We start from the raw sequence: 7,755 nt of genomic DNA, 5'->3' as shown, positions 1-7,755 counted from the left end.
GCGCTTCCCCCTCGCTGGGACGCGCCCGCCGGCGTCGTACCACGTGACGGCGACGGCATCGGGCGAACGGGGCGGGGGTGGCCTCTCCCTCCTCCCTCTGTCCCTCCTTCCCGGCCGGCTCCGCAGCGCCGCGCAGGCGCCCCAAGGGCCGCGCCGAGTGAGCCCCTCCTGCTCTCTCTCGAGGAGTCAAAATGGCGGCGAGGGGAACCCTCAGCAGTCGCGGATCCCGAGCTTGTGTGTGACAGGAGCGGAGAGGGCGGCGGCGGCGGCGGCGGGAGGAGGATGGCCGGGAGTGCCGGTGCTGGGGCGGACGGCGGCGCTGGGGGAGGCGGCGGCGGCGGCGGCGGGGGTGACGGCAGCGGGAGCAGCGGCAGCGGCGGGAGGAGCTTGCGGGGTAAGGGTCCTCTCTCGGTCGAGCTGAGGCGGAGAGCGGGGCCGGGGTGGGCGACGGGCGCTCGGACTCCCGGGGTAGGCGGGGGAGGGGGGGGCGTGCAGCAGCTAGGCTCTGGGGGGGGGGGGAGCGGGGCTGGGAACCGGTGCGGAGGGGGCGGCGCTGCCCGTCTGTGCCCTCGCCCGGCTCGGTGCCGTCGGGGTCCGGGGCTTGAGTTGGGGGGTGGAGAGGAGCGTGGTTCTCGCTGGCGGCCGTCCCCGTGGAGCTCGGCCGAGCGGGCAGGGCAGGGGGGGCGCGGGGGCCGGGGAGACGGAGCTGGACGAGCGTGGAAGTCCGGTCCAGCGAGAAGAGTGCGAGTGCCCGGGGGGAGGGGTGTGGACCCGGGAGCTTTCTTTGATCCTCCTAATAAAGGTGGTCCTTGGGACACTTGGAGGGGCGGGAGAAGGGCAGAAGTTGAATGCGAGTCCCCCTCGCGTTCCCACGGTGGGAGGGGGGTCCAGCTGGAGTTGGCCTTTGACAGGTGGGAGAGGGAGGAAGGAGGAGGAGTCCAGGTGAAGGTTTGAAGGCACCCAGGTAGCACTCGGGGTCTGTTACGTTCCAGTCTTTTATCGTTTAGGCAGCCCTGTGAGCCCAGGCTCTTCCAGAGAATAAGAACTTTCCCACCATTCCTGGAAGAGCCCTGAAAGCTGCTGGTGCTTCTGCTTTTACGTTGTCATAGCATGGCTCCGTGTTATCAGCATCCAGGCACTAAATATACCATGGTGATAGGTGCTGTTAGGCCTAATTTACAGAGGAAGAGCTCGGTAATCTATGTCTGAACACTCATATCCGTGCTGAGAATATTAACGTGACTAGAATTTGCCTGTTTCTCCGGGTCTTTAGCATTTTCAGTTAACTGGATCGTCATCTTTTGTTTCTAAATACCAACCATATATTTTAACTGGATGGAATTAATGGCTTTTTTCTCCCTAGAACTGAGAGAAATGCTTTCCAAACTTAAAGAATATATGAAAGGTAGTGAGTGGTAGGTACATAGTAGGATTTTTAAACTGGCTGAGACCTTTAATAGTCCACTCATCTCATTTTACAGATGAACTAGCCAAGTTCTCTATAGGTTGTGACTTGCCCAGGGTCACAAAGTTAGTAGTTTGCTTGGCAGGCACTAGAACCAGGTCCCCAGATTTCCACTTCAGTGTTCTTTCTATTCCACCACATTATCTTTGTGTTAAAAATATAACTTTTCCTTAATTTTTTTTTTACATCTTGGGGTATACAAGTAGAAAACTTGAAAATGGGGCATTCTTCACTTTTTTTTTTAATTCAGAAGTTCACCTTGTGGCCAAAAGAGTTACCAAACACTTAAAGTAACTAATGCTTTATATATCCTCTCTTATTAAACTTATCTCTTTACCTGAATTTTCTAAAAACCAAATTAATTTTCTTTCAAATATTTTATAGCTTCACAAGCATAGTCGGATAGTGTTTGTGATATGTATATATGTGTGTATATAAAAACTTAGCTTGCTATTACAATTAACCTTTAGTATTCATGAGTCCATATAGCCCCTAAACGATAACTATTTAGCCTGATAGAGTAAGTTAGACTGTTGACACAAATGTGTATGCTTTACCACAAAACCAACATTTAAAATCAGTTCTAAGTTGATTTTCCTCCAGTTTTTAAAATATACCTCTTCATAGTAGTTCATCATTGTGGATACTGATACAAATCACAGACCTCACCATGCCATAATAGATGGCTTTCATGCTTTGTTTTGGTCAAGAGACTAAGATACCTGGTCTCCAGTTTTCTACTGATAGATTTCGCTAAATTTACCTAGGCAGGCCATTGGCCAACATATGGAATCTGTTGCCAGGTTGGTACTCAAAGCCCTTTCAGTTTGGTGGCACTTGCCAGAACTTGTAATGGCACAGACTTTTGAGAACCCAACGTCATTTCCATTCCACCCTAGTGGAAGTTTAAGAGAGCATTGAATAATTTTAAGATATTCAATACCCCCTTCTCTTAGCTTACACTGACTAGCTTCATATGTATTTGTGCTGAGTCATAGCAACTCTCTTTATAGAAGTATAGCTTATATAGTGCCAATCACAGGTTGACCTACAGAAATACATTAGTGAAAGATGAAACTGGCTTTTCATAACATTGAGATATAATATTGCTTCTGTGTTTTGGGAGCTTACAAGTCATTGTAGCAAGTATTGAATGCATCCTGTGGGTTCAACAGCTTACTAAGTTCTGTGGCAGATAAGATGCACAAATTTTGACACAAATCTTCTTCTCGGGAGCTTCCTGTCTCATTGTGGGGATAGCGTACAGTATTGTAAGGAGGCATATTTTCATTGATATAAATACTTTTACTTCTTGCTTTTAGATCACAACAACCCTTCTGTACCTTAGTGATTTCACCACCTGATGGGTAACTACAGGTTTGACTGGAAGTAGAAGAGAGTAGAGTTAGCCTATAAGACTAATCTGTGCTTAAACTAATGGGGACCTGGACTAAGGTAGTAGCAATAAGAATGAAAAGAGGGGAGAGTTACTTTTTAAAAATGAACTGAAGCAACCTTTAAAACATTTACAATGTCTGTAACTCTGATTTTAGGGGACCCTCTGGGCCTTAGTTTCTCCATATATAAAATAAATAGTTCGGGCTAACTGGTCTCTGAGATCCCTTCTGGTACCAAACCTATGATCCTATGATATTTTCCCTCTCTTTGTGGTAGTACCTTTGTTTTGAGATGCTTGCATTTTGTCCACACTATTTTGAGCCCTGCTTTTTTTTTTCCAGTTAGCATTATTATTTGTGTTTTTCATGTATCAACAACTCATGCATTTGCTAGCTGCCAAATTCTATTGTTAATTTAAACTTCCTCTGCCTGGTTATTTGAATTGCTTGCAGTTGTTATTATAAATAATGAGAGGGGGAGCATGGCATGGTGCATAGAGGGCAGGTTCCAGAGTCAGGATGACCTGGATTCAAGACTTCTCTCAGATGCTAATTGGCTATGAGATCCTGAGCAAATTAGCCTTTCAGTGCTTCAAGCAGCTAAGATTACAAATAACAGACTAGTAATCTGAATTGTTTAAGAGAATATCCTTCTTGGGGAACCCTATGTGGCAGTAAAATCAAAAGTCCAGACAAAATAAAATGAGTGTGGAATTCTCTCTACAAGTTACCTTTTCTGAGTTGTTTCTTAGGGGTTTGTTCTTATTTTGTTTTTTCACTCATTTTAACACTGAACTAAAATACAAAGCCTCATTGAACAGGGTGTGTGTGTGTGTGTGTGTGTGTGTGTGTGTGTGTGTGTGTGTGTGTGTGTGTTGGGTTTGTTGTTTTTTTGTGGGGGAGTTGTGAATTCATTAGAGGGAGTGCCTAGTAAAGAACCCCCTGCCCAATGAAATTCAGCAGCTGCTCTGTAATTTATAGTCTTGGAGCACCCAAATGTTAAATATACTGCACAGACTTTTTAGCCCAGGGCTTCTTGACTCCAAAACCTGCTTTCTCTCTGTGTGTCCATTACAATCCTTCTGCTTTTCTCTAGAAGTTATATTGAGAGACAAAGTGTAGGAACTGAAGCTAATCATTGTCATTTTTTCCTTTTCATACACTAACTTTTCTATTCATGGAATTAGAGATGTGACTAAAAGTGCTACAACAGGGGCAGACAAAAAGCAATTTCTTTGATTCTTGTTGTCAAAATGATTTCTTGCTGACAATAATTTGAAAAGCACTTACATATGAAGTCTTTACAACAAAAAAGAAGCCTCTCAACATACTGGTAGATCCACTTACATAGCATTTCCAAAAAAACACGGATAAGAAGGCATGGAAAACTTAATAGTCCCCATTAGTGGAAAAATAAACATAAAATTAGAGGTTCCAAAGTAACAGATACTTGAAATGCCACAAAAGTAATGTTGACTTTTTAAAAAAACTAAAATAATTTTTTTATTGTAGAAGTTGGTTTTGTCTTTAAATGTTGAGATTTACTTTTTACAACCCACCAATGATCTAAGAAGGAGGGACAACACATGTAGATGAGGAACAAAGACCACCACAACAGACCAAAATCTTGGTAAGATTTATTATATCACGGAGTCACTTCACAGACACAGTGAAGAGAGATTGCATGCAGATCTCTGGGTTGGGGGAAAGAGATAGATAACAGTATCTCAAAGAAATAACAGCATTAGCCAACAATTGCTAAGCTTCTTGCTTCCCTGCAAGTCCTCCAGCAGGGGGCTCCAGAGGCCTTGGAGTCACAGCCCACTTTTGAGAAACTCCAAGCTTTACAAACCACCTTATAGAAGAAGCATGTCTTAGAGCTGGCAGGAAGGGTCCTTGGAAATCTTTTCATCTCTAACCCTCTCATTTTAAAGATGAAAATACTGGGGCCCAAAGAGGTTAAATAATTTGCCTAGATTTAATAACTAAGTCAGCATGCCTTCCCAGGATTTTTCACTAAATGGATAGAGATAACTCAAGAGTCCTCTGCACAGCGCATATTGTTCATCTAGCTTCATGCTTTGCACCATGACCAAGGCCAAGTCGGCCTTCATTATGTCCTCTCAGTAGGGGTGGCTGCCTGTTGAGCCAATCCTTGCTTCAATGGGAAAAAAAGAACCCTATTGGAGAGATTGCTATGAGAACTCAGGGACTTTTGATTACAGTTCCCATTACACTACATACAGTTCCACTGTGGGGAGGGAGACAGACCCCCAAATAGGGTTGCTAACCCAATGATTCATTGCCTTTGGAGGGACAAAACACTGGGGTAGATTACTCCAACTCTGTCTAGACCAGGAGTTCTTAACCTTTTTTGTGTGTGTCAGAGCACCTTTGGCAGTCTGGTGAAATAGATATATTGCTTCTCAGAATATTTTTGAATGCATAAAATAAAAATAGGGTAACAAAGGAAGCCAATTACACTGAAATTCAGTTTAAATTTTAAGAAATTCACAGATTCCAGGTTAAGAATCCCTTATCTAGGGGCAGCTAGATGGCACAGTGGATAAGCACCGGCTCTGGATTCGGGAGTACCTGAGTTCAAATCCGGCCTCAGACACTTACTAGCTGTGTGACCCTGGGCAAGTCACTTCACCCCAATTGCCTCACCAAAAAAAAAATTAAATTAAAAAAAAAAAAAGAATCCCTTATCTAGATTAAGAGGTGCTTGAATAGATTTCAGGGTATCTCGTGGTTTTTTCTCTTTTTTTTCTTTTCTTTTTTTTTTTTTTTTTTTTTTGGTGAGACAATTGGGGTTAAGTGATTTGTCCAGGGTTACACAGCTAGTGTCAAGTGTCTGGATTTGAACTCAGGTCCTCCTGAATCTGGGGCCAGTGCTTTATGCACTGTGCCACCTAGCTGCCCATATCTGAATTTTTTTTAATTGCCATGGGGTACATGTCATACAGAAATAAGTTAACTAATCATGAATAGTCATGACCAAACCATCCAAAAATTGATATATGAGAACAGGATTACTCCATATCAAGTTTTAATTTACAATCTAGGTCAGGGGTTCATGATTTTGTTGTGTCATAAAATACTTAGAAGAGTCTAGGATGGTTATTAACCACATTGACATATTCTAGTGGTGCATTCATATAGTTTTGTACCCCTGGTTATTATGGCTCTCACTAATATGCTAATCCCAGACATGAAGATTCCAGGAATCTTATGGATTTGGTTCTGACCTCAAAATCAAATTGTTTGGTCTAAGCAATTGAAAGTTTTCTACTTTGTTGCAGAGGGTCCAAGAGGCAAAACCTTGTGAAATATTCAGCTTCTCCTTCCCCTTCAAATAGTACCCTAGATCAGCTTGCTAACATTGCATAATTACAGTTGGGTGGGGCTTGGGATGATTCCATTCCAGACATTATGTTTGGGGTTTTTTTGTTTGTTTTTTGTTTTTAGTGAGGCAGTTGGGGTTAAGTGACTTGCCCAGGGTCACACAGCTAGTAAGTGTTAAGTGTCTGAGGCTGTATTTGAACTCAGGTACTCCTGACTCCAGGGCCAGTACTCTATCCACTGCACCACCTAGCTGCCCCTCATTCCAGACATTATGTAGAATAAATGTATGCTATGTCCAACCAGGGCCTTCAAATGACGATCAAGCCAGAGTTGCCTCCTTTGGCACCAGGACTCTCAGGATATGTTTGGTATGGGTGAGGCTAACCCTTCTGCTACCAAGCTGATTTGTTTTTTAACTACTTTATATTTGTATTCTTCATTTTACATTTGTACTACCCTTTTTTTAAACTACCTTTTAAAAAAAATGTTTACATGTTGTCTCCCCCCTTCAGGATATAAGCTTCTTGCAAGTTCATTGTTTCATTCCTATTGTGAGATTAAAATTGGATATTAGATCATAAATCTACCCTACTTAACCTTTCCCTTAATTTATCTCCCAGACTAGTAAATGGAAGAAGCTTCTGGTTTTCTAGATAGAGCTTTTATTGTATGGTAGTCACATGGTGATGTTGATTAGAAGGATAGGAAAGTAGAAATACAATACAAATTGTCTTAAGTCTAGGCTTAGTCTATATTCCGTATAAAACTCACCAAAAGCGGAAGGCCACCTTTGGGGCGAGAGACCAAGTCAAGCGCGTGCTGTTAACCGAGAGCCAGGCCGAGTCAAACTCCAGTCTGCGTCTGTCTGTGCAGCGCAGCCAGGAGACCAGCGGAGCAGGAAAAAAGGCCCCACTTCCGTTCTCTCCTTGCCTTTTAAGCTCGCACCCCGGAAGTCGAGTGCTCAGCAGGCAATCTGGCGTGCGTCGCAGGCAGACTGGTGTGTGTAGCTCGTGCTGTTGGTCTCCTCCCCAAAAGGGTGGTCCTAAAAAAAACTGGCGTCTCTCCATTATCTAACCGACTGTTAAAACTTTTTACCACACTATATACTTAAGACTTGTATTCCTAAAGCTTTGCATAGTGCCTGGAACATAGTTGTTGTGGTTTGTCTTTCATTCTCGGTCTCTGTAGCAGACTATGACATCAAGGTGATGTCCTGACCTCCAGTGAATTGGATTTAAGTGAGGCAGGGCAGTGCAAGCTCACCAACCTCTCCTCCAGAGCCATCTGGGTCTATTTGCAAGATATTTATCAGGATGACTGGAGATGGCCCTGGATATTTATGGCAGTTGGGGTTAAGTGACTTGCCCAGGGCTACAAAGCTAGTAAGTGTCTGAGTTGAGATTTGAACTCAGATCCTTTTGACTCCTGGGTAAGTGCTTTATCCACTACACCACCTAGCTACCCCAGGGTCATAGTAGGTGCTTCTTAAATACTGTGATTGATAAAGTCCAATGCAGAAGCCCCATCACCTATACTAGCACCAGT

General features: G+C 43.7%; 1 protein-coding gene across 1 annotated transcript in view; it reads left to right on the top strand.

Moving 5' to 3' along the window:
* The first annotated feature begins 349 nt into the window (after positions 1 to 349).
* BTBD7 (BTB domain containing 7) overlaps positions 350 to 7,755 on the top strand; it is a 99,441-nt gene continuing 92,035 nt past the window's right edge. Inside the window, exon 1 of the mRNA XM_043987962.1 lies at positions 350 to 394. The gene's annotated coding sequence lies outside the window, so the exon portion shown is untranslated. The remainder of the gene's footprint in view (positions 395 to 7,755) is intronic.

Source organism: Dromiciops gliroides, chromosome 2, assembly GCF_019393635.1.
Source record: "Dromiciops gliroides isolate mDroGli1 chromosome 2, mDroGli1.pri, whole genome shotgun sequence".
Taxonomy (NCBI): Eukaryota; Metazoa; Chordata; class Mammalia; order Microbiotheria; family Microbiotheriidae; genus Dromiciops; species Dromiciops gliroides.
This window is presented reverse-complemented; position numbering and strand designations above follow the sequence as displayed.